General features: G+C 50.6%; 1 pseudogene; it reads left to right on the plus strand.

The window, feature by feature from the left end:
* LOC116418529 overlaps window positions 1–27,554 on the plus strand; it is a 66,007-nt pseudogene that overhangs the window by 37,286 nt on the left and 1,167 nt on the right.

Here is a 27,554-nt window from a genome sequence, read left to right on the forward strand (position 1 = left end):
GGAAGGAGGGGGAAGGGGAGAGGAGAATGACGTCAAAGGGAGTGGCGGGGCTACACCTGTGACAGGCCCCCAGCCCCGGGGACTACCTGGGGAAGTCCAGGAAGCCCTGCACGCTGAGACAGGGTGACTCATCTCTGGTGACAGAGGTAACCACCTGGCCAGATGTACCTCTTTAAAGAGAGCGATTCTTACACCCATCGCAAACAGACCAGAACACTGGCTGGGCACGGCGGCTCACGCCTGTAATCCTAGCACTTTGGGAGGCCGAGGCAAGCGGATTACCTGAGCTCAGGAGTTCGAGACCAGCCTGACCAACATGGAGAAACCCCATCTCTCTACTAAAAACACAAAATTAGCCGGGCACAGTGGCTCACACCTGTAATCCCAGCCCCAGCACTTTGGGAGGCCAAGGCAGGTAGACTCTCTGAGGTTAGAAGTTCGAGACCAGCCTGGCCAACATGGCGAAACCCTGTCTCTACTAAAAATACAAAAATTAGGCAGGTGTGGCAGTGTGTACCTGCAATCCCAGCTACTCGGGAGTCTGAGGCAGGAGAATCGCTTGAACCCAGGAGGCAGAGGCTGCAGTGAGCCGAGATCGTGCCACTGCACTCCAGCCTGGGCAACAGAGTAAAACTGCGTCTCAAAAAAAAAAACAAAAACAAAAACAAAAACAAGGCCGGGCGGGATGGTTCAAGCCTGTAATCCCAGCACTTTGGGAGGCTGAGACGGGCGGATCACAAGGTCAGGAGATCAAGACCATCCTGGCTAACATGGTGAAACCCCGTCTCTACTAAAAATTTTTTTAAAAAACTAGCCAGGCAAGGTGGCAGGCGCCTGTAGTTCCAACTACTCGGGAGGCTGAGGCAGGAGAATGGCGTGAACCCGGGAGGCGGAGCTTGCAGTGAGCTGAGATCCGGCCACTGCACTCCAGCCCGGGCGACAGAGTGAGACTCTGTCTCAAAACAAACAAACAAAACAAACAAACAAACAAAAAAGCAACCAACCAGCCAGAATACTGACCAGAAGAAAATACCCAGACTCACTATTCCTTATTGAGGACACTCTGGGGAAAAACTCAAGGACTGGCTGGGCTGAGTGACAAGGAACAGAAACGGCTCCCGGGGGCCCAGGGCCCAAGCTATGTCATCTGCAGGGGTTTTTCCCCATCTCATTTATGCAAGGAGTTCCTGCCTGTAAACAGGAGAGAAAATGTTGTCCAAAAGGCTCAGAACCGGCCTCGGAGGCTCAGCGAGGGCAGGCCCTCTCCCTGGGGTCCCAGAGTGGGCAGGAGGCCACCCCACCATGGACTCCGGGCTCCTCCGGCTGATCACAGAGGTCCAGGCCATGAGGCCCTTGAGGCTCAAGGAGGAGGGTGTCTGAGGCAGGTCAGCCTCACAGTGGCCGCGGAGCACGTGCAGTGGAGTGACCCGGGCAGGAGGCGCCGCAGGCCAGCGTCCCAGCCAGGAAGGGAAGAGCAACTCCGTGTGTACCACAGCTTCACAGTGTCCAGCAATTCAGTATTTGCCCTCTTAAGTTTCTAGGTGCTGATAATTCACAAATAAAGGAGGAGAAAGGTTGCTCTCTCCTGCCTTCCAGGCCTGTGTGGACGTGTGGACCTGGTGTTGGGGCTAACCAGGAATCCTGCATCTCAGGGGTGGCCCCACAGGACAAGCGAGGGGCTATGACACTGGACCCTGCTCGGTGGCCAGCAGTTGCCCCCAGGCCCTTGAGGATGGAGGCAACAGGCAGAACTGGGCAGCTACCTCCTTAAGCCCACTCAGGGGTACCACCCTAAGAGGCCAGCACCACCCCCCAAGACCAGAGCACCCGTAGCTGGAAGAGACCCAAGGACCCTCTGACACATCCGGTGAGACTCGTGGAGGGGTGTTGGCTGTGGCAGTGATGGAAGGCACTGCTGGTTCTTAGAGAACGGGCTAAAATGCACCCTTCACGGGTCTTACCAGACACCTGCCCTCCAGGCTGAGAGCTGACTCCAACTCTGATGCAAATGCCACGTACCTTGGTTTCACAGACACTGGATTTTCCAGGAATGAAACCTCCCATAACACACACCTCAGGGAGGAAGAAGAAGCCTGCCTTGGCCAACCCCAGCAAGGGACTGAGTCTACCCCCACCACCCTCTCCCTGCAGCTTGAGCCAACAGGGACTACTTTATCTCCCAGTGCAGACGCATGCAAGAGTTTCCAGATGGAAATACGTGTCAATCTGAAATCCTGGGTGCAATCTATGAAATCTATTTCCATACTGCAAAAGAGACATCACAATGCTTTATTTATTTATTTATTTAATTTATTTATTTTGTGAGACGGAGTCTCGCTCTGTCGCCCAGGCTGGAGTGCAGTGGCCAGATCTCAGCTCACTGCAAGCTCCACCTCCCGGGTCTACGCCATTCTCCTGCCTCAGCCTCCCGAGTAGCTGGGACTACAGGTGCCCGCCACCTCGCCCAGCTAGTTTTTTGTATTTTTTAGTAGAGACGGGGTTTCACCATGTTAGCCAGGATGGTCTCGATCTCCTGACCTCGTGATCCGCCCGCCTCGGCCTCCCAAAGTGCTAGGATTACAGGCTTGAGCCACCGCGCCCGGCCACAATGCTTTATTAATAACATGAAGCATTAATAACACATTCGCCAGACCCTGCTCTAAGCATTTTCCTGCATTACCTCCATTATGCAAAGGAGACGTGGGGCCCAGCAGGGCAGAGAATGACAGGCTGAGACTGACCACTCCCTCAGGCCTGGGCACAGGGCCCCCACGTGAGGGACTCACCCAAGGTACAAGGCTCTGCTCCTGCAGCGGCTTAGACGCTGGACCACACCAGCATGGCAAACACATGTGAGCTGCAAATGCCAGGCTGTGTGCAACTTCACATGGCTAGAGGCCACATTCAAAAGTAAAAAGAAATTGGCAAAAAAATATTTTTAATAGGCCCGGCATGGTGGCTCACGCCTGTAATCCCAGCACTTTGGAAGGCCGAGGCAGGTAGATCACCTGAGGTCAGGAGTTCGAGACCAGCCTGACCAATATGATGAAACCCTGTCTCTATTAAAAATACAAAAATTAGCTGGGCGTGGTGGTGGGTGCCTGTAATCCCAGGTACTCAGGAGGCTGAGACAAGAGAATCACTTGAACCTGGGAGGCAGAGGTTGCAGTGGGCCAAGATCGTGCCACTGTACTCCAGCCTGGGTGACACAGCAAAACTCCATCTAAAAAAAAAATTAATAATACATTTTATTTAAGTCAGTATATCCAAAATATTATCATTTCTACATGTAACCAATATAGAAGAATATGAATGAGATCACTTACATTCTCTTTCATATTAAGCCTCTGAGATTGGCGTGCATTTCACGCCAAGAGCATATCTCAGTTCCCACCAGCCATGTTTCCAGCATGCCTCTGTCGGCTGTGTAGCTCATGCTGTCTGCCCCAGACAGCACAGGCTGAGATATGACAGGTTCTCTGAGGGCGACATCCTTCCCACATCCCCCTTCTGTTTGCATGTTAAGAATTTTAGAAGTTTTTAGCTTCACCAACCCTTTGCCTTCTAAAGTATTTATAGTGGTTAATTTCTCCACTTGAGGCAGGTGCAGGGGGTTCATTACTTTATGTATGTGTTTTCATATAAAGTATTTCTTTTTTTCTTTTTTTTTTTTTTTGAGACGGAGTCTCGCTCTGTTGCCCGGGCTGGAGTGCAGGGGCCGGATCTCAGCTCACTGCAAGCTCCGCCCCCCGGGTTTACGCCATTCTCCTGCCTCAGCCTCCCGAGTAGCTGGGACTACAGGCGCCCGCCACCTCGCCCGGCTAGTTTTTTGTATTTTTTAGTAGAGACGGGGTTTCACCGTCTTAGCCAGGATGGTCTCGATCTCCTGGCCTCGTGATCTGCCCGTCTCGGCCTCCCAAAGTGCTGGGGTTACAGGCTTGCGCCACCGTGCCCGGCCTAGTATTGCTTAATTTAAGAAAAAGCTGACCCACTCCCCAAAATGCAATGTAATCACAAGACACAAAATAAAAATTATGACAGAGTTATTAAATACTTCCAGTTTTCTTTTTCTTGCACAAAATTTGGAAGGAGAAAAAACTGATTCTTTGCTGGAAATAAATACGTAAGTGACAAAGTAAAAACTATTAGTAATTACTATCACTTCCTTCTCAATTTTCTTTTCTTCCAAAAAAAAGCTCTTACATTTATTCTCATTCATTCTCTCTCTCTCATTTTCTCTCTCTTCCCCCTCCCCAGCATTAAGAACGACCAACTTGTAATCAAACCACCAGCCTCAAACCAAATCTTCCTTGCTACAAACAGTTAACATACTGCCACCTGTCATGTGTTCAATTCACCACCATGTCAAACACAGTTGACTGGAAACGTCCAGGGACCAACACTCAGCAATAAGCCACCTGCCCGCTTAATACCAGTAAGCAGGAGACGTCCAGCACCTGTCTCTAGAAGTGTCCTTGTTTCCACTTTAGGGAGATATATGTCAGTGGAAATAACAAGGGTAATTGGCAAAATCATTGTGAAATGAATCTATCCTACCATAAATGTGATTGCAAATTCTGAAGTTGATTTGCAAAAGGCCACAGACATAGCTGTGACCCATCCCCACACTCAGTGGCGATACCACGGGGAAACGGGCAGCTACCATCTCTGAGTCATCAGAATCCCTGCCAGTGAAGCTGGACGGCCCCTGGCACTCAAGATCAAAGCTGAGCTCCTGTCTGTAGAGACCTGCAGAGGCCCTGTCCCATCTTCCCGCCAGTGACTCACAAAGGCAGCCCTCGCATACCTGAGAAAGTGGCACCAGAACAAGACAAGAACAGGCTGACCAGGAGCCCCACCCTGCCCCTGCAGATGCCTCTCCGGTGTGTTCCACAGGAACGGCGGCCGCCCCTGCCACTCCCAGATCTCGGGCTCTAGGGGATAACAGATGCTGCCCTCAGCTGTGCTGAGCCATGAAGTGATTCAGCAGCAGGGGAATCGGATGCTGGTCCAGGAACGCAGCGCCAGCCTGGGAGGCCACAGACACACACCAGTCTCGTGGGTGCAGAGGGCCGGTGCCAAATGATGTCAAAGCTCAAGTCCACACCCTGAGTTTCCACAGCGCTCCCGAGATGCCCGGGGACACAAGAGATGCAGGGCTGCATCCTCAGCCCTGGGGTCATGCTACCCTGCTCTTCAAGAATGAACAGTAAGAGAGATGGGCAGAACCCACATCTTCTCAGCTCCACCCCAGGAGCATAGGCAGAGGCCCACACACCAGGATGCGGGGACATGGGAGCTCACGGGAACCAAGAGTACCAGGTGCCCGGAGGTCGTCAGGCCAGCTCAGGACAAAGGCGCAGAGCTCAGGCTGTCGCTTCTAGATTGCTCTGCTTTTCAACGGGGGGGCTCATTGATTGCAGTCACTCTTCCCTAAGTGCCATCCTCCCCGGGTGGCCCAGCCAGGACTCAAGAATGCACGCAGCCACACACAACATGGCTGCCCCAACACGCACATGGCACAGCAGTTCCACGTGCCACTCTGCCATTGACAACGCATTTTCACATGTGCAGCCTCACAAACTGCTGAGGAAGAATAGACAAGGAGACAAATGGGAAGGCGAGCAGTGCAACGTGAACTGAAGCGGGCAGGCCACAGAGACAGAGCCACAGCGTGAGTCCGTTGTGTGTTAAGAGTGTGTATATCTAACTCACAGTCGGGATAGGAGCAGGCCACCTCGGCAAAGTGACATCCAGGTCCAAGTCACCAGGCAAAAGGAGAAAGAGTGTTCCAGGCAGGCTAAGGTCCCAGGCAGAGTGTGGCCAGTGGGACAGCATGAAGACGGGGGTGGGGGTGCATCAGCAGGCGTCGTCACGCGGGGCTGAGCAGGCAGTGGCGGGGAAAGTGCGGAGCTCCCGAAACACTGCCTCTCGTGCTGCAGGGAACAAGTGTGATGGGAGCTGAACTGGAGCGACCCTCACGCAAGGTCACGGGCAGACCCGGTCGAAGGTGAGGCTGGCAGTGGGGTGGGGGGTGGGCAGGAGGAATCATGAGGGTCAAGGAGCCACAGATGGGGAAGGGGGTGAAGGAGATGGAGGAAGGGGGTCATATATAGGGCCTGGGTTTCTGTCCTGGACACCCGTGGAGACGGAAGACAGAGCAGACAAGATGGTGGTATCAGAAGAACGGATGGGAGTGGGCCTGCTGGGAAGACATCCTCAGCCAGGTCTCAAGAATAGCACCCTTTCAGCCAGGCGCGGTGGCTCACGCCTGTAATCCCAGCACTTTGGGAGGCCAAGGCGGGCGGATCATCTGAGGTCGGGAGTTCAAGGCCAGCCTGACCAACATGGAGAAATCCCGTCTCTATTAAAAATACAAAAAATTAGCAGGGCATGGTGGCACATGCCTGTAATCTTGGCTACTCAGGAGGCTGAGGCAGAAGAATCGCTTGAACCTGGGAGGCAGAGGTTGTGGTGAGCTGACATGGTGCCATTGCACTCCAGACTGGGCAACAAGAGCGAATCTCAAAAAAAAAAAAAAAAGAATAGCACCATTTCAGGTGCTTCCTAGTCTTTTTCTTCACATTTATTTTCTACTTTTGAAACCTGACATGCCCTTTAACTATTACTGGCATATGCCATGTATATGTACAGCGGTTCTTCAGTTACCAAATAAAAGTCATCTGAAGAAAGCCAGTTGAAAGGGCAACCTAGGCCAGGCGCGGTGGTTCACACCTGCAATCCCAGCATTTTGGGAGGCCGACGTGCGCGGATCACGAGGTAAGGAGATTGAGACCATCCTGGCTAACACAGTGAAACCCCGTCTCTACTAAAAATACAAAAAAAATTAGCCAGGAGTGATGGCAGGCGCCTGCAGTCTCGGTTACTCGGGAGGCTGAGGCAGAAGAATGACATTAACCCAGGAGGCAGAGCTTGCAGTTAGCCGAGATCACGCCACTGCACTCCAGCCTGGTCAGCAGAGCCAGACTCTGTCTCAAAAAAAAAAAAAAAAGAAATGGCAACCCTAGTAAAGTAGCAGAAAGCATCTCAGGTGGGATGGGTGACAGGGAAGTTGACAAAAAGTTAAGTTTATAAGGACAAAATCTGAGTCACATTTTGCAACTGTTAAAACTGGTGGGCTGGGCATGGTGGCTCACACCTGTAATCCCGGCACTCTGGGAGGCCTGGGGGGGGTGGATCGCCTGAGCTCAGGAGTTCAAGACCACCCTGGGTAACATGGTCAAACCCTGTCTCTACTAAAATACAAAAAATTAGCTGGGTGTGGCGGCACGCACTATAGTCCCAGCTACTCAGGAGACTGAGGCACAAGAATCACTTGAGCCCTGGAGGCGGAGGTTGCAGTGAGCCGAGATCCTGCCACTGCACTCCAGCTTGGGCTACAGAATGAGACTTTGTCTCAAAAAACAACAACAACAACAACAAAACTGGTGAAAAGCATTTGATAATGATGTACTCAGCGGGGAGGCTTCCCAACTTTAAACACCCTGGAAATTACACGTTGTCCTCCACCGGGCAGTTTTAGAGTTAGATAAAATTTCCCCCCAGACAGTCGGGTCATTTTGGTATATCTAATCTGTGACACTCCTTCTACTGTCATTACGGTTTCATTCATCAGGATTGATGTAGTTCCACCTACACCATCAGCAAGTTCTTCAATCTCAGATGTCTGCTATATGATCACTTTCCATCTAAGTCAATTACAGCTTTAGACATCCCTTTTGTGAGCCCAGGAAATGAGCCTAAAGTAATTCGAGATCAGTTCCATTCCTGGACTCCTGGCAGGAGCAGGGCTTCTCCAGGGAGGCTTTGCTCCCCTCAAGTCTTGCAGGAATCTACAGACAAAGCCCACGTGAAATTAGCCCACAATCCAAAATCACAAAGCGTGTGACAGGCAAACCTCAGTGAGCAAGAGGCAGCAGAACAAGCAGCAGAGTCCAACCCTCAAAAAATTCAAATTTTAGTATTTGTTAATACTATTATCCTTTGGTATTATCAGTTACAGTATAGAAAATAAGTATGTTTAGACATAAAGAGAAAATAAATATAAATGTAAGGAAAAGAATACCAAACAAGAGGAGAGGCAAACTTGGAAAGAAACAAAGAGAACTTTCAGGAATGAAAAATATAATCATTAAAAAAAATGAAAATTAAAAGAACAGGTTAGGCTGGGCATGGTGCCTGTAATCCCAGCACTTGGGAGGCTGAGGTGAGAGGATCACTTGACCTTGGGAGTTCAAGACCAGCCCTAGCAACATAGCAAGACCCCATCTCTACCAAAAAAAAGAAAAGAAAAAGAAGAAGAACAATAATGGGTTAAATATTAATAGCACAGAGGCCAGATCTCAAGAATAGCACTATTTCAGCCAGGCGCGGTGGCTCATGCCTGTAATCCCAGCACTTTGCGAGGCCAAGCCGGGTGGATCACCTGAGGTCGGGAGTTTGAGACCAGCCTGGCCAAATGAGTGAAACCTCATCTCTACTAAAAATACAAAAATTAGCCAGGCATGGTGGTGGGCACCTGTAATCCCAGCTATTCATGAAGGTGAGGCAGGAGAATCACTTGAACCCAGGAGGCAGAGGTTACAGTGAGCCGAGATCGCACCACTGCACTCCAGCCTGGGTGACAGAGCAAGACTCCATCTCAAAAATAATAATTTATATATATATAATTATTATAATATATTAAAATATATATATATATATATATATATATGGCACGGTAGATGGAGATGAAGATAGAGTTGCTAAACTGGAAAACAGAGCTGAAGAAATAACCTGGAATGAAGCATAAAAAGACTGAAAGGTAAAAACATGAACGAGAATTTTAGTGGCTGGGAGGATGGTACGAGAAAGCCAAGCATAAGGCAGATGCTATATGGTTGACCCTTCATATCTAGGGGTTCCACATTTGCGGATTTGACCATGGATCAAAGATATTTGGGGGGAAAAATTCCAAAAAGCAAAACTCAAATTTTCTACTCTCTACTATGTTAAATCCACATTAATGAAGTTATATATAGGCATTGTATTAGATATTATAAATAATTTAAAGATGATTTAAAAATACATGGGAGGGAGGCCGAGGTGGGCAGATCACGAAGTCAGAGCTCAAGACCAGCCTGGCCAACATGGTGAAACCCTGTCTCTACTAAAAACACAAAAATGAGCCGGGCGTGGTGGTGGGTGCCTGTAATTCCAGCTACTTGGGAGGCTGAGGCTTGAGAATTGCTTGAACCTGGGAGGCGGAGGTTACAGTGAGCTAAGATTGTGCCACTGCACTCCAGCTTGGACGACTGAGCGAGGCTCCATCTCAAAAAAAAAAAAAAAAAAAAGAAAAAAAAATATATACATGAGAGGATGTGCACAGGTTATATACAAATACAACACCAATTTATATCAGGAAATAAGCATCCGCTGATTTTGGTAACTGTGTTGCGTTCTGGAACCAATCCCTAGTGGACACTGCAGATTAACTATATTCAACAAAATAATGGCTGAAATTTTTCCAGAATTGCTGAAAGACATGATACTTTATCTTCAGGAAGTACAATGAATCCAAAACAGGACAAATAAAAAGAAACCCATGCTAGAAAGACCACAGTGAAGTTGAAAAACACCAGAAATAAAGAGACTATAAAAGCAACCAGACAAAAAGCCTACTACTGACACAGGAAGGACAATCGAAATGACAGCTGACTTCCTAACAGCAACTTTATAAGTCAGAAGATACACAAGAGAATTCAATCCTTAAAGAAATGCCAGAGACTCAGTGCTATACAGACTATATCCTCTGCCCACGAGCCTTTCAGCTGATATCATAATAAAAACATAACCTAAAATCCTCAATGCCTTTGGACATAAAAGCATTCATGGGTCATGGAAGAATAATAAAATTGTAAAATGCTGAACAATGAAAATACTACATATCAAAACAAACAAAACGACAGTACAGCAGAACTAAGTAGGAAAGCTACAAAGCCTTAAATGCTTATGACAGGGCCAGGCACGGTGGTTCATGCCTGTAATCCCAGCACTTTGGGAGGCCAAGGTGGAGTTCAAGACCAGCCTGGCCAACATGGTGAAACCCTGTCTCTACTAAAAATACAAGTTAGCCAGGCAGGGTGGCACATGCCTGTAGTCCCACCTACTCAGGAGGCTGAGGCAGGACAACCACCTGAATCTGAGAGGCGGAGGTTGCAGTGAGCCGAGATCACGCCACTGCACTCCAGCCTGGGTGACAGAGGGAGACTCTACCTCAAAAAAAATAGCAAAATACTATGACAGAAAGTTGAAAATCAAGAACCTAAGCTTAGAGAAAATAAAAAAAGAAAACGTTTCAATTCAGTAACCTAGAAAGAGAATGCCAGAATAAACCCAAAGAGTGTAGAAGGAAATCCTGACAATGAAAGCAGAAATTAGTGATAGGGAAACAAAGACACAGTGGAGAAAATCAGCAAGACTAAGAGCTGGTTCTTTGTGAACACGAGTGAAATAGATGAGCCTCTGTGAGATGAATCTAGAAAAGAAAGGTAAAACCATTTTAGGAACGAAAAGGGTGATTTACTGTCAGATATAGTAGAGATCTAAAAATTAAGAAAATATTCTGACCTTTGTATTAAGAAACTGATAACTTGGGCTGGGCACAGAGGCTCATGCCTGTAATCCCACCATTTTAGGAGGCCGAGGTGGGAGGATCACCTTAGGTCAGGAGTTTGAGACCACCCTGGCCAACATGGTGAAACCCCATCTCTATTGAAAATCCAAAAATTAGCCAGGTGTGGTGGTGCGCGCCTGTAATCCCAGCTACTCGGGAGGCTGAAGGAGAATCGCTTGAACGCGGGAGGCGGAAGATGCAGAAGCCCCCCGTGTTCTCCTTCCAGGCACTGGAGCCTGAGTCCTCATGGCACGTGGGTTTTGCTGGTGCACGTGCTTTATCTTGATGGAGTCTGGTGCCGTGCACGCTTCTGCGGCTCACTCCTTCCTCCCAGCGTTATCCTCCAGAGGCACACACGTGTTGCTGCCTGGAGGAGCTACTTCCTTCCCCTTTCCACGGTGAATGTAGCACGAGGTTATTTTTCATTTGATTTGGAGACAGGCACTGAGAGAGCTCCCAGACTCTGACTCTAACACATGTGCCACTATGAACACCTTAGCATGTCCCCTGGGAAGCAGATGGCAGGTGCACCCCACACTTGATGCCATCTCCCTGCAGCTCCTGCCATTCTCTAGAGCAGCCACGCTGGCACCAGTGCTCCATCTGCCCCCACATCTTCTCCAGCACTTGTCCCCACGGTCTTCTAAGTTTCGCCATCCCAGCAGGCAGAGGCCACGGCTCTCTGTGGTTTTGTTTTTGTGTCTCCCTGGTGACCCGTGACAGTGGACCTTCCATCTCTCCAGCTTCTGGCTTCTGGGTCACTTCGTTTGTATTTCTCACACCAGGCCTCCTCTGCTTCGAGGAGGCAGAGTGGGACGATTCGGAACTAAGTGGCCACTGTTTGTACCCACACTAGAAGGCAACATGGCAGAAGCGTTTCCCTAAAATCAGGAACAGGACAAGGAGGGCCTGTCACGCTTCCATCCAGCCCTGCTCAGGGCCTGGCCCAGGCAGCAAAACAGGAAGGAAAAATATGAAAGATATAAGGAAGAAACAGAGTCTTCACTATTCCCACATGACATGAATGTCTACTGAGAAAATCCCCAAAATCTACAAATTTTAAGCAATGGCAAGGTGATCAGCTATTAACTCAATACCCAAAAGCCAACTGCTTTTCTGCAGAACACCAGCAAAGAATCAGAAATCAATAAAAATAAAAAACATCACTTACGGCCGAGCATGGTGGCTCATGCCTGTAATTCTAACACTTTGGGAGGCCGAGGTGGGCAGATCACCTGAGGTCAGGAGTTGGGAGACCAGCCTGACCAACATGGTGAAACCCTGTCTCTACTAAAAATACAAAAATTAGCCGGGCATGGTGGCACATGCCTGTAATCCCAGCTAGTCGGGAGGCTGAAGCAGGAAAATCACTTGAACCCAGGAGGCAGAGTTGCAGTGAATTGAGATTCTGCCCCTGCACTCCAGCAAGATTGTCTCAAAAACAAACAAACAAACAAACAAACAAACAAAAAAACACCATTTATAAAAGCGAGAACAATAATAAGAGCACCTGGGAATAAATGTGAGCACAGAGTGTCAGGCGGAATGTGGAATATCACAGTGCTTTATCAAGACACCTAGGAAGACCTGCACAGCCAACTCCAGAGGGATAAAGTGCTTAAGCAGAGAAAGCAAACTTTACAACTTTTGCAAAAAAATACAGAATACAGGCCGGGCGCGGTGGCTCACGCCTGTAATCCCAGCACTTTGGGAGGCCGAGGTGGGCGGATCACGAGGTCAGGAGATCAAGACCATCCTGGCTAACATGGTGAAACCCCATCTCTACTAAAAAATACAAAAAATTAGCTGGGCATAGTGGCGGGTGCCTGTAGTCCCAGCTATTCGGGAGGCTGAGGCAGGAGCATGGCGTGAACCCGGGAGGCGGAGCTGGTAGTGAGCCAAGATTGTGCCACTGCATTCCAGCCTGGGCAACAGAGCAAGACTCCATCTCAAAATAATAATAATACAGAATAAATTTGTGACCCAAGAATTGGGAAGAACTTAAAATAACATGCAAAAGGCACTACCTAGAAAAGAAGGACAGATAAAATTATACATTACATTAAACTATCTTTTCACCAAAACAAAAAAGTACAAAGATAAAATTCAACTGGGGAAAGTATATAATGCACACATTACAACCAAAGATGAACATCCTGAATCTATAAGGAAATATATAATATGGAAACTATATACAAGGAATAGGTGAGAAAAACACATAACCCAAAAGAAAAATGGATGAAGCACATGAACAGGCATTTCACAGAGAAGGACACCCATGACTCATAAATACACAGGATGCTCAATTTCATCCAGCAGGGAGGCATAAAGGAAGACCACAATTGCACAACAGTTTGCATCGACTATCTTTGCAAAAATCAACAGCAATGCCGAGTGCTAACGAGTATGTGGATCAACCTCACACATTGCTGGTGGCTGTGCGACTTGATGTCATTCTGGGACACAGCCCACTCAGACGTAAGCATGCAGGACCTTAGAGGGCTACCCACGTGTGCCCTGAGACATGGACACAGAACATTCCATAGAAACAGGTCAAGATTAGAAGTGCTTCTGGGCCGGGCGCGGTGGCTCAAGCCTGTAATCCCAGCACTGGGAGGCCGAGACGGGCGGATCACGAGGTCAGGAGATTGAGACCATCCTGGCTAACACAGTGAAACCCCGTCTCTACTAAAAAATACAAAAAACTAGCCGGGCGAGGTGGCAGGTGCCTGTAGTCCCAGCTATTCGGGAGGCTGAGGCAGGAGAATGGCGTAAACCCGGGAGGCGGAGCTTGCAGTGAGCCGAGATCTGGCCCCTGCACTCCAGCCTGGGCGACAGAGCGAGACTCCGTCTCAAAAAAAAAAAAAAAAAAAAAAAAGAAGTGCTTCTGGTAAATGTATGGATGCATTCTGAAAACATTATTTTTTTGCAGGCTTTATCTTTGCATAGATCTTATGGGAGGGCCTCCTGTAGGCACTTAAAGACACGTGGAGTTACTTTGTTTTCCAATTGATGTTTATTCTCTTAGTACCATCTTCTCCTTTCCTCTAAGCATCATCAGAGAACGCCGTTTCCAGCAGCCATCCCTGAGACAGAGGCAATGATTCTTTTGGTTTCATCTGCACATAAATTCTTGGTATTTTTCCCCTGTTCTGGAAGTGCCCGTTTTGTCTTCATTTAATTAGTTCAGTTACTTTGTTTCAAGAAATAAACAAATACTGTAGCCCAGAGGCTGTAAAAATAGTAGCCTCAGCTGAATTCAGGTGGCAACATTTGTAATTTGGCATGTGCAGTTTGTTAAAAAGAAATACGTTGCATATAAAACTCCAGATATCTGGCTTCTCTCCGAAGACTAAAGATGGAGCCACTCCGGTCCTATACCCACCTAGCCCTGCTCAGCTGGGGGTCAGTGGCGGGTGGTCAGGTGAGCCAGACCCCATGGAAGAGGCCTCAGTTTCTCACTCATATTCACCACCGCCACCCCTTCCTAGGCCTCATGTCTGCATTCTCACTTACCTTTCTGGTTGGACCCTGTCAGAATCTGTGTTTACGATTTTCCTGTATAACTTTATTTATATATTTATTCATTTACTGAGATGAAGTCTGGCTCTTTCGCCCAGGCTAGAGTGCAGTGGCACGATCTCAGCTGACTGCAAAGTGCGCCTCCCAGGTTCAAGGGATTCTCCTTCCTCAGCGTCCTGAGTAGCTGGGACCTATGCATGCACCACCACACCTGGCTGATTTTTTTTTTTTTTTTTTTTTTTGTAGAGATGGAGTTTCATCATGTTGGCCAGGCTGGTCTTGAACCCCTGACCTCAAGTGATCTACCCGCCTCGGCCTCCCAAAGTGCTGGCATTATAGGTGTGAACCACCGCACAGGGCCCCAGTAATTCACTAACATTTAACGAAAAGAAATAAAAGTTACAAAGGCTTTGGGGCTCCAGGAAAATGCAACGCTAGCCTGGAGCTGGAACTGAACTGCACGACAAACATATTTTCTAACCAATGTTCTAGAACTTTAGTCGTAGTAATAAGCTCCTGATTTAGAAAACTGAAAATAACCTGTGTGCACTGAAACACGTGTATTCTGATCGCTGGAGTGCATTTGAAAATTCCCAGAACACCAGCACTTCGCCTCCCTGTGCCAGCTCACTGCCAGCCACAGCAGGGAGTCCAAGGAGGATGGCTGTGGTTCGCTTTCTAAAACTAATCCAAAATCCCGCCCGCCCATGCCGCATAGTGAGTCACAGATGGGACTATCTTTACTGTTCCTTTTGTTTTTGTGGATTATCAAAACTTAGGTGTGGTGGCAGCACCTATAGTCCCAGACACTTGGGAGGCCAAGGTGGGAGGATCCCTTGAGCCCAGGAGTCTGAGTTTACCCTGGGCAACACAGCAAGGCCCCATCTCTAAAATAAATGCATAAAATTGTAAGTCCCTAAACTTTGTCTCCGAGGCTGCCATGGAGCTCTGCCAGAGAGAGTAGCTTCAAGGTGACAGGTGAGGAGGCAGGTGAGCCACAGCCTCCTTGCTGAGACACCTTTGGGACTCCTTCAGGGGTAATGACCAAAAGGGGTACTCATGCAGGGCCACCCTGGGGGTCCACTTGGCACTGGGCTGGCTGTGCCTAACTCAGGGCTGAGTCTGAGGCTCCTCCTCTCCAGCCCTGCTCCCTCCCGCCTCCTCTCACGGGGGTCAGACCTGCCTGGAGGTCTGGATGCTCCCCCACCATCCTCTGCAGGGTTTCTCCCTGCACTCCTCATCTCATCTTGGCACCTGCTCCCCAAACTGATAACCGCGCAACCCAAACTGACACGGTCTTCCTCTAACAATCTGACTTCTGTCTATTTGAGCAAAAATCAATGCTATTACACCATATTTTACAAAGTATAACAACTGATTAATTTCTCAATGCAAAGATTATGTGTAGCTCCCTAATAAAATGCACATTTGTTCACTCAATCAATCACTCCAATTAGACCAGGACAAGGGCCTAAATCAGAAATCAATCAAAGAAAAGCTTAACCCAATCATCAGCACATTCTTCACACGAGGAGTCAATAAACAGCTCTTCATTCTACTCCCACCAAGTGTACCATAAAAAGCTCAGCGTAGATGAATTTACGTCAATTGAATTAATTTTCTTCTTGATTCCATACCACATCCAGCCTGTATCTGTGTCTATCAATTCAGATGGAGATTTCAGAGTCCCCAGTCCAGCAAGTATGGCCCTTCTACAAGTGAAAAGTGTTTAAATGTATAATACGTATATGTGAAGCCAATGACTTAGTCTCTGTTTCAGAAATGTAGATTTCCATCTATTGGATCTTACGAGCGTCAAAGTGGTTTGGTGGAAAAGAATAACAGCTGTGGATTCTATGAGACCTTTGTTTAATTCTAGATTTGCCCAAGCTGAGATGCTGGCCAGGCTTCCCCATTCAGTTTCCCATGTCAGTGTCTCTGTCCAGTTTCTGTGTGATGCGGTAAAACCACTCTCTTTACAGGGGTATAGAGGAGCTTATAAAATAGTAAGGTAAACATGTCATAAAGCAGGTGACAGATTTAATGTCAGGTCAGCAAGTAGGACATGAAGAAGAGAACAAGAACCACCAAGGCCGCAGCACTGGTACTCAGCTCCCAGCACCTGGCTGAGAACCAGGAGGGCAGACAGTCAGGGGTGAGTAATCGATCTCAGGACAGGTATTTCCTTGTACAGCTTGTTACTACTGCTCATTTTACAATTTATCATTATTGTTATTTATTATGCATTTCATTCCCTACCCGCTTTCGGAAAGGAATCGAGACCATCTCCATCAATGATGCATGGCCTTCCCAGTCACTGGGGACAGGCCTCTGGGCTGCAGGCACAATGTCTCACCAAGAGCACCCAGCTCCACTTTGAGTCCTAAGTGACACAGGGCACGCCAGCCAGGAGGGAGATTTCTGCCTGTCACGCACTGAAGGATACTTGTGTTGCTTTCAATTCACCACCAGTAACATTTAAAACATATCCTATCTGCAATCCTTCTACCTAGGCTTGGGAAAAGACTTGGCCAATTTAACCCCAGCATCCATGTAGCCTAATGGCCAGGTAGACTTTGGCCCTGCAGAAAGAACTAACGCCAACTTTCACCATCGACTCGGCCTTTCCGCCTCCAAAACCAAACGCAGACCCTGTCCCAAGGTTATTAGAGTGACGTCTCCTGCACTTTGCTTGACAAAGAAAATCAAAACACGACCACTTCGAAATGACTAAATGAAAGCCTGTCAGAAGGTGAACCACTAATGCATTTGCCTAAAATGCAGCACTTGGAAACTGGTAGCTTAGAATTCATCTTGAAATTATCATAAAGTGGTTTTAGGAAGGACAGACGACTCATTGTCGTGTTACTTTACCACTTGAAACGACCTTTTTAAAACCCCAAACACTCTTCGGTTAACCAAAAGTAAATTCCCATGGAATTTCTGAGCAACTGTCTTTAGAAAACTCAGTCCAACTTTACTGTAACAAAAATCTTGCAATGAGATGGAGTAGTTGAAGATCTCACATTAAACAAGTCATTAAAAAGGAAACAGTCAAATGTAGCCAATCGCGTCCCATGCTGTGCTCTAGAACTACCAGTCTACCAGCTATAGCTTGTAACAGGGAAATCACCCAAGTTTTTGACAAGGCCAGAGAGGGAGGGAAAATGTGGAAGCAGAAGCCATTTACCAGAGGTGGGTTTTGATGGTGACAAGGGGCCTGCACTGGCTCTTCAGTGCCAAGCACTAGGGGCTTCGGCGTGGGGTCTGCACTGTGAGAGCCTAAGCGGGGCGAAAGGTCGATGAAGAGGGTAAATGTGACTGACTGGGCGAGTTAAGGACACCCCTCCGCCAAAGGAATCCAGGAAATCAGGCTCTTCTCAAACACACATTCTGATCTTCCCCTTCCCTGTTTAGGAGAATTTCAACATTTCCCACCTACCTCTGATTTGACCAGGGATAGCATCCGCGGAATTTCAGCAACCGGACTGGTCAGTGGAGGTAGAAGTTCCAAGGATGTAAGCCTCAAGTCCGTTTCCCTTTCGTGACATAACCTCGGGCAAGTAACTCAAGCCCTGTTTTGTCAGACCATTTGTTTAGGAGGTCAAAGTGCGGAGGGGATGGGAGGCACGTGTATCAGTCACGTGTCTACGGCCCTGAACAGATTACTTGGGTGAATGTTCTTTTTCTAATTTCCAAAATAAAACCATTACGTTCAGTTTGCTTCCCCAGCCCTGGCACACAGACGCGCGTGCAGGCGCAGGGCGTAGCTCCCGGCGCGGAGTCTGCACTGGGGCCTGGCCTGGGGTGGGGCAGTACCCGCCCTCCAGGAAGGCCTTTTGTAGAATCCACACACCCCTGGGGACTTTCCCACCCGGCCACACTGCCTTTAACCCAGCAGTCTTCAGGCCGCTGCAGCGCGTTCCCCCGGCAGATACGCCAGGACAGGGCCACACACAGGTAGGGCGACCACTCCATGAAGTCAGCTTCGGAACATTTAAGGCCTCTAACCTTCCAAGGCCAAGGGGCCCTGTTCGGTCTGAATGTCAATGGCATGTAGCTGCTTTTTAGACAATGTCCTCAAGAAGATACCTAAGAGTAACCAGAAATGGATACAAGAAGAGCGTTGTAACAGGGACAGGCAAACGCCGAACTCTGCGGAGGAGGGGGACTAGTTGGAAAGGGGGAGAAGCAGGGGGAGCAGCAAAGAAGCAACCAAATTAAGAGAGTGCCCAGCATCCCCTGGAGACCCCTCTGAAGCTTTTACACTGGGAAGACGAAGGTCAGCAATTCCTAAGCAAGTCGGAGAAGCCGCGCCTGCAATTGAAAAGCTGCAGGATCCTGGGTCCCTCTAGCAGCCTGGGCCCGCCCCACCTCCCAGCCCCCAGCAGGAGCCGTGCACTCTGTTCTCGGCGTTGGCTTTCATTTTTAATGGGAGCCGCACGCTCATCACCCTGTCCGGAGGCCAACAGCCCACATCTTTCCTTCTAAGATCATGTTTCCCAAGACCCAACGGCTCAAGTACTCTCTTAGACAAGGTTTTTAGAATTGTGCTTTAAAAAAAAAGGTCTGCGAAGCCATTTATAAAAGCATTTTCCCCATGTCACTAAACTTCTCTCAAAGTTAAAAAAAAAAAAAAAAACTGCACCATTTTCAACTAGCTTCAAATACTAATAACCCTCCTTTGCTAAGTACTTGGGGCCCACTGTTCCAAGAGTCCTGCGCTGGCCGGGGTGGGTTTTCGCCCCCAGGGCTCTGGTTCCCGGACTGACCCCATCCCGTGACCCGCCCGGTGCAAACGCGCCGCCGGTCTCCGGGCCGAACGCACAGTCAACCCAGGACCCCGTAGCCCTCCCCGCGCGGAGCGGCAAAAAGTGAAACTGCCCCCACGGTCTGGGCGCGCAAGGAGGAGGCCCCTGGGGGTCCCGGGTCCGCCGCGCCCCGAAACCAGGCGGCGGGCGCGTCCCGTCCACGGGGGAGCCGGGCGGGGCCTGGAGCAGAGTCCAGGACGGAGGGAGGGGACGTCCCCGCGGGAACCCACTCGCCCTCCCGCAGCCCTAGCCCGGGCCCCTCCCGGGCGCCCCGAACCCCCGGGCCTCCCGCCGAGCCCAGCGCCACCGAGGCTGCTGCGGGAAGTGGCCGGGGCCTCGCGCCGGACCAGGCCGCCGGGGAGGCCCGGGTTGCGGGGGACGCACAGGACCCGGGCCCAGACCCCTCCCGGCCCCGCGCCTTCCCAGGCTCCGCGCCCCGCGGAGCGCGGCCGGCCCACTGCAGCGCGGGGCCCGGGGGGCCCGCGGTCGGGCGGCGGGGACAGGGGCGACCTCGGGGGGCGGCCCGACCTCGGGCGGGGGCCTCGACACTCACCTGCAGCCGCCGCCACCTGCTCGTCGCGCGGGCGGCCCCGGCGTCGCCTCCGCGGCCCCGCTCCGGCCGCTGCGCTCCTCGGCCCTGGGCCCGGCCCGGCCCTGCGTCGGGGCCTCAGCGAGTGCGGCGCCCGCCGCCCCCGGCCCCCATCCCGCCGCCCTCCGCCCTCGGCCGCGCCGCCGCCGCCACTTCCTGTGCGCGGCGATCCCACAGTTCCGCCGGCGCGCGCGGGGCGGCCGAGGGACACGCGGGGGGGACGCGCGGGGGGGTCACGGGGGGACACGGGGGACGCGCGCGGAGAGGGGTGCGGGCCGGGTGCGGAGCCTGGGCGGGATCCGCTAACGGACGGGGCTGGGACCGGGCTGGGGGAGGGGTGCGGACGGGGCCGGGGGCGCGGGGATCAGGGAGGTCGGGACTGAACGGGGGGAGGTGGCGAAGGACCAGGCTGGGGTCCCGCGAGGGCTCCCACGGACGGGGGCGGGGGCGGGGGAGGCAGAGGGGGCCGGGGCGCGGCGTGGGGCCGGGAGGGGCCTCCGAGCTGTGCCTGGGCCCCGGCATCTCCCCGGCCAGGGTCTCCTGCGGGCGCCGGGAAGTTTCGGGCGCGAGCTCCTCCCCCCGCCGGCCGGGGCTTAGGGTCGCCGTCAGGGGTCGCCGCGCGGCGGGCTCGGTGAGGACGGCCCCGCGAGCAGCGGCCCCGCGGAAGGATCGCGTTTCGGGCCACGTGCTGCGCCCTTGGACTTATTCATAGTTGGCACCCGGCTGGCAACATCGTATCGACACTGGACCCTGGCGGGGGTGGGGGTCGCCCCGGAGCTGCCTTGAGAACCCACGCGGGTGCTGACGCCGTCCCCTCCGGACCGCGGAGCCGCTCAGCCCCAGGACAGCGGCTCCTGTGCCCCCTCCCCTGCACCTGTGCCCCCTCCCCTGCACCTGGCCAGCGGCAGATCCCAGGACCCGCCCGGGGAGGCCGCACAGCTGTCAGGGCAGGGGGCGCTGCGGCAGATCCCAGGACCCCGCTAGCTGTCAGGGCAGGGGGCGCTGCGGAGCCCGCCTCCTGCACCCGGTACCTCCTGTGACCTGGCGCCTGCTCAGGTCCTCAGGCCCAGGCTGGACTTGCTGAGCTTGGGTGGGCTTCATTTGAAGACCATTTTAAATACCAAGTACTGGTAGTGTCTACTGTGCCCCTTTTTTTCCTTTTATTTTTATTATTGAGGCAGGGTCTTGCTCTGTCGCCCAGCCTGGAGTGCAGTGGTACAATCATAGCTCACTGAAGCCTTGAACTCCAGGACTCAGGCGATCCTCCCACCTCAGCCTCCCAAGTAGCTGGGACCACAGGCACACACCACTATGTCTAATTTTAATAAAATTTTTTTTGTAGAAATGGGGTCTCACGGTGTTGCCCAGGCTGATCTCGACCTCCTGAGCTCAAGTGATTCTCCCACCTCCTCCTCCCAAAGTGCTGAGGTTACAAGCATGAGCCCCCGCACGCAGCCTGCACCTCCTTTTAAGCCTCCTCAAATTATTTCGGAAAATACTTAGACTAAAATAAAATGAAAGTACCGTGCACCTGTCCTACTCACAATTCCCTTATTCTAGAAAAAGGAGTTAAGCTTTGCAAAGCTCGTGGAATTCACCATTTGTAAAACCTCTCACCCCTCATGTCACTTTGGGTAATCTGTGCCGCAGATAAATCCCCACAGGCACCTGCGGGATGTGTGGATACAGGGATGTGATGATTTACAGCTCCACCTATAATCACAGGAAGCCTGAAAACAACCAGACACTTGGTTAAATAAACTCTAGAACATTCATTTGGCATTTTTAATTTAAAACATTTTTCTAAAGTTTTAATGTGATAATTCTGCGTACGCTGATAGGATATAGTCTCCAAGATCTGTTAAATTAAAAAATAAAAATAGTGCAGAGCAATGAATATACAATGATGTGCTTTATTTAAAACAAAGAAAAAAATGGCCGGGCACAGTGGCTCACACCTGTCTGTAATCCCAGCACTTTGGGTGGCCGAGGCAGGTGGATCATGAGGTCAGGAGTTCAAGACCAGACTGGCCAAGATGGTGAAACCCTGTATCTACTAAAAATACAAAAAAACATTAGCCTGGCGTGATGACAGGCGCCTGTAATCCCAACTACTCGGGAGGCTAAGGCAGAGAATTGCTTGAACCCAGGAGGCAGAGGTTGCAGTGAGCCAAGATTGTGCCACTGCACTCCAACCTGGGCAACAGAGTGAGACTCCATCTCAAAAAAAAAAAAAAATGGCCGGATGCTGTGGCTTGCACCTGTAATCCCAGCACTTTGGGAGGCCAAAGTGGGCAGATCACTTGAGGTCAGGGGTTCCAGACCAGCCTGACCAACATGGTGAAACTCCACCTCTGCTAAAACAAGATACAAAAATTAGCTGGGCGTGGTGGTGCTCTCTTGTAATCCTAGTTACTCAGGAGGCTGAGACAGAAGAATTGTTTGAACCTGGGAGGCAGAGGTTGCAGTGAGCTGAGATCTAGCCATTGCACTCTGGCCTGGGCGATAGAGCGAGACTCTGCTCAAAAAACAAACAAACAAAAAAACAGAAAACAATATAGTCAGATACAAGTCCAGAAAGCTCTTTGAAGATATGATACTGAATGGGCAGGGGTAAATAAATTTTATTACAATAAAATTTCTATGTATGTTAGGTAGTAATGTTTGGATTTATCATGAGCACACATTTTATAATTCATAAATTTTATAGTTTATCATTATTATTATTATTAGAAAAAGGGTGTCCCCCTGTTAGCCAGGCTACGAGTGCAGTGGTATGATGATAGCCCACTGCGGGATCCCTCAAGGGCTCCTCCCACCTCAGCCTCTCAAATAGCTAGGGCTATAAGCATGCACCGCCACGCCCAGCTAGTTATTTATTTATTTATTTATTTAGTAGAAATGGCGTCTCACTCTGTTACCCAGGCTGTTCTCAGACTCCTGGCTTCAACGATCCTCCCACCTTGGCCTCCCGAAATGCCGGGATTACAGGCATGAGTCGCCCAGCTCTGCATACTTATTAAAAACGAATTATGATGTACCTCTTCATTGAAACCTTGGATGGTTCCTTCAGCCTCACTTTGAGCATTTACATCAGCCCCAAATATTATGTTTGTCTCAATCGTGTAAAACTTCACTGACAGACCAGCCTGGGCAACAAAATTAAAATTAAAATTAGCTGGGTGTGGTAGAGCACACCTGTAGTCTCAGCTACTCAGGAGGCCTAGGTGGGAGTCGAGGCTGCAGTGAGCCATGCACGTGCCCCCTGCACTCCAGCCTGGATAACAGAGACAGACCCTTTCTTCATTAGAATCTGTGATCACTGAGGTCGGAGCCGAGCCCCTGGAGAACCACAGGTGCGCAGACACTCAGAGAAACATTTAAAGAGAGCTGGAAGTCGGCCACCCACCCTTAACTGTTTACAGGGTTCCAGAGCACAGGTGCTCAGATTGGCAGGAAACGTCATCACTAACCTTTATTGAGCCCTTGTTATGTGCATAGATTAGTTCATTACCCAAACCAGGCTACAAGGTAGAGATGACTGACACCCCATTTTACCTTTAAGGAAACCGAGGCATAACAAACCTCCCTACCTTATCCGCCAGCACACGGGGCAGCAGAGGCAGGCAGCCCAGCTCTAGGCCCTGATGCAGCCACAGCACAGCAGCTTCTCCTGACCCGGTAATGGGGTTGGTTATTAAGAAAGAGACTCGTGGCCGGGCGCGGTGGCTCAAGTCTGTAATCCCATCACTTTGGGAGGCCGAGGCGGGCGGATCACGAGGTCAGGAGATCGAGACCATCCTGGCTAACACGGTGAAACCCCATCTCTACTAAAAAATACAAAAAATTAGCCGGGCGAGGTGGCAGGCGCCTGTGGTCCCAGCTACTCGGGAGGCTGAGGCAGGAGAATGGCGTAAACCCGGGAGGCGGAGCTTGCAGTGAGCTGAGATCCGGCCACCGCACTCCAGCCCAGGTGACAGAGCGAGACCCCATCTCAAAAAAAAAAGAGATAAAGAGACTCGTGGTGAGCTAAGATCATGCCATTGTACTCCTGCGTGGGCAACAGAGTGAAACTGATCTAAAAAAAAAAGAGAGACTCAAATCCTCAGCCGCCTCAATGAAAAACTGGGGGCAAAGGGAGATTCTGACCTTGAGAAGTATTTGTCCAGAGAGGGGATTTTTGCAAAGAATGAAAAGAGGAAAAGCAGTTTTTTTATTTGTTTGTTTGAGACAGAGACTTGCTCTGTTGCCCAGGTTGGAGTGCAGTGCACGATCTTGGCTCACTGCACATCCTGGGTTCCAGTGATTCTCCTGCCTCATTCAGCCTCCCAAGTAGCTGGGATTACAGGCGCCCGCCACCACCCCTGGCTAATCTTTGTATTTTCAGTAGTGATGGGGTTTCACCATGTTGGCCAGGCTGGTCTCAAACTCCTGACCTCAAGTGATCCACCCACCTCGACCTCCCCGAGTGCTGAGATTACAGGTGTGAGCCACCGTGCCCAGCCTTTTTGGCATTTGTTGTCCACGGTGCGTACGAGCCAGGCCCTGGGAAAGCGGTTCCCTCTTCATTATTGACTTTAATTCTCAGCCTGAACTTGCCGACATCTGGCCTCACAGATAAGCAAACTGAGCCACAGAGGTGATCCCAGGGCCAAATGGCAGATTAACGCCCACCTCCACACCCAGAAGGAGGCTTTCCAGTTCTGAGGGGGCCTCATTGGAAAACTTTCCCACCCAGCCCTGCCCAAGGCCCAGGGGACCCCGTCCGGCTCAAGGCAGGTCAGGGGAGAGGACAGGCAGTGGCTGGCAGCAAGGAGGGCCCTGGAGCAGCTGGGGTTGGGCGCTGAGTCACGCGACTGCCAGGAGAGCTGAGAGCCAAGGCTCGGCGCCAGCCTGTGACCTTAAAGGAGGACGTTACCCATTTGGTCTTAGTTTCTTTTTTTGTTAAATGAGGAGGTTCCCACCCAGACTTCCCTGATCTCCAAGAGGATGCCAGGGGAGCCAGGGGCCCTCGGGGTGACTCAGGAATTCTTAAAAGCCCAAAGACAACTCTGTGTTTGTCTCAGATGTGAAAGTTTACCAAAACGAAAGATAATAACTTTGTGTAAATACACGAACTCCAGCGTGTGGACGCTAATCTCTGCTGGATGGACGTTAACTATTTTTGGCTATATGTAATAGGAAAACACTGGAAACAAAAGCATTTTTTCTCCTAGGAGACACATTATTTTTTAAACATAGACTTCTGCAGAGGCAAAAATTACAAACAAGATCTTTCACAGCAAAGAGATTGGAAACCTTGGGCGCACTAAGACCTCGCCCCTGGAAATGATTCTTGAGAAACAGTTCAGTCTGGAGGCGCTGAGTCAGATGAGATGGTTGCCGTCTGTCAGCGGCGTTTGAACCAGAGCAACTCCATCTTGAACAGGGGCTGAGTAAAAAGGCTGAGACCTACTGGGCTGCATTCCCAGACAGGTAAGGCATTCTAAGTGACAGGATGAGATAGGAGGTCAGCACAAATACAGGTCATAAAGAACTTGCTGATAAAACAGGTTGCAGGCAGGAAGCTGGATAAAACCCACCAAAACCAAGATGGAGACAAGAGTGACCTCTGACCATCCTCATTGCTACACTCCCACCAGTGCCATGACAGTTTACAAATGCCAGGGCAACATCAGGAAGTTACCCTATTGGTCTAAAAAAGGGAGGCATGAATAATCCACCCCTTGTTTAGCAAATTATCAAGAAATAATCATAAAAATGAGCGACCAGCAGTCCTGGGGCCGCTCTGTCTATGGAGTAACCATTCTTAATTCCTTTATTTTCCTAATAAACTTGCTTTCACTTTACGGACTTGCCCTAAATTATTTCTTGTGCAAGCTCCAAGAACCCCCTCTTGGCGTCTGGATCCGGACCCGTTTCCTGTAACACATCCATCCCCCATCCCAGGGGTCAGCAGAGAGTAGAGAGTGACTCCGAGAGGACCCTGGCCTCATCAGCCTGGAGGTCAAAGTCAAGGTCACAAGAGCAGGCCGGTGCCAGCAGGTGGGGAAGTGTCTGCACAGAGTAGCAGCCCTGGGTGTGAGTCCAGACCTTATCTCCTCCTGCAAAGTGGGGCAACAGAAACTGCACTGTGCGGTGGCTGCGTGGTGGAGACTGTGGACCTGCAAAGCCCAGTGCGGGGCCTGGGCAGGTGAGAGCTTCAAGCTGAGGTCCACGCTTTGCACCCTCTCAGCAAATGTCAGAGTCTGCGGAGCTCCAAGGTCCTGGCTGAGGAAGGAGCAGAGACAGAGAGACCAAGTGGAGGCTGTTGGGATGCAAGTCGAGGCTGCCCTCTTCAGGCACCCCAGCCAGTCCGAGCAGGCGGGGTATGCGGCCCCATGCTCCTGGCCAACAGCCTTTGCTTGGGGCCTGGGTCTGAGGCTCGCCTGCCAGTCCCACTCCCCTCTGGTGTCTTTCACAGGAGTTACTATGCCCCGCATGCCCCGTGCACCCAAACCCCACTGAGTGTCCACCGCCCAGAGGCCTACGTGACACAGGGGACTGCAAAGGAGACCTCAGCCTCCCCCTTGCTTAGAAATGCAGCTTTGACCAGAGGACCTCCTGGGACCCACACCCTACTCTGCAGGCCTGTTTCCGAACTGAAGACCACCGGCCCCTTAAATTCACGAAAGCCTCCTCATGAAGGCAGGAACCACTGCCCTGAGCAGGCCCCTGACACAGGAAAGAGGACAGACCCGCTTCAACTCCCCAGTGATGCGTTTCCCTCTTAGAAACCACGGGTAATGTCATCTCTCAAAGGAAGGCCTCCTTTCCTCCCAGACGCCTGCACACCAGGACACATGCCATGCGCATACGAGCAAGCAAAAACTTTAGTGTCTCTCTTTTACACAAATATTTTTTCAAATTGCACTCTGGGAAAAAAACAAAACAAAACAAAACATACATACAATTTCTAAAAATTCACAGCCAGGCACGGCGGCTCACGCCTGTAATCCCAGCACTTTGGGAGGCCGAGACGGGCAGATCATGAGGTCGGGAGATAGAGACCATCCTGACTAACATGGCGAAACCCCATCTCTACTAAAAATACAAAACATTAGCCGGGCATGGTGGCAGGTGCCTGGAGTCCCAGCTACTCAGGAGGCTGAGGCAGGAGCATGGCGCGAACCCGGGAGGCGGAGCTTGCATTGAGCCGAGATGGCGCCACTGCACTCCAGCGTGGGTGACAGAGCGAGACTGCGAATAAAAAAAAAAAAAAAAAAAATCACCTGTTCAAATTTTGAGTTTATTTGTTTTGAGACAGGATCTTACTCTATCACTCACCCTAGAGTGCATTGGTGTGATCACTGCACTCTGCAGTGCTGCTCACTGCAGCCTCGACCTCCTGGGCTCAAGTGATCCTCCTGCCTCAGCCTCCCCAGTAGCTAAGACTACAGTTGTGAGCTACCATGCTCAGCTAAATTGTCTTTTTTTGGGTAGAGACAGGGTCTCACTATGTTGCTAGGCTGCTCTTGAACTCCTGGGCTCAAGTGATCCTCCCCCTTTAGCTTCCCATCAGATTTGGGGTTTTTTGTTGTTCTTTTTTGTTTTTGTTATTTTGTTGTTTTTGTTGTTGTTTAAAACAGAGTTTTGCTCTTGTCACCCAGGCTGGAGTGCAATGGCGCAATGTCAGCTCGCTACAACCTCTGCCTCCCAGATTCAAGCGATTCTCCTGCCTCAGCCTCCTGAGTAGCTAGGATTACAGGAGTGTGTCCTCACCCCCAGCTAATATTGTGTTTTTAGTAGAGATGAGGTTTCACCAAGTTGGCTAGGCTGGTCTCGAACTCCTGACCTCAGGTGATCTGCCTGCCTCGACCTCCCAAAGTGCTGGGATTATAGGCATGGGCTACCAAGCCTGACAAATTTGTTTCCTTCCTTCCTTCCTTCCTTCCTTCCTTCCTTCCTTCCTTCCTTC

The sequence above is a fragment of the Piliocolobus tephrosceles genome, chromosome 19 (assembly GCF_002776525.5).
Source record: "Piliocolobus tephrosceles isolate RC106 chromosome 19, ASM277652v3, whole genome shotgun sequence".
Taxonomy (NCBI): Eukaryota; Metazoa; Chordata; class Mammalia; order Primates; family Cercopithecidae; genus Piliocolobus; species Piliocolobus tephrosceles.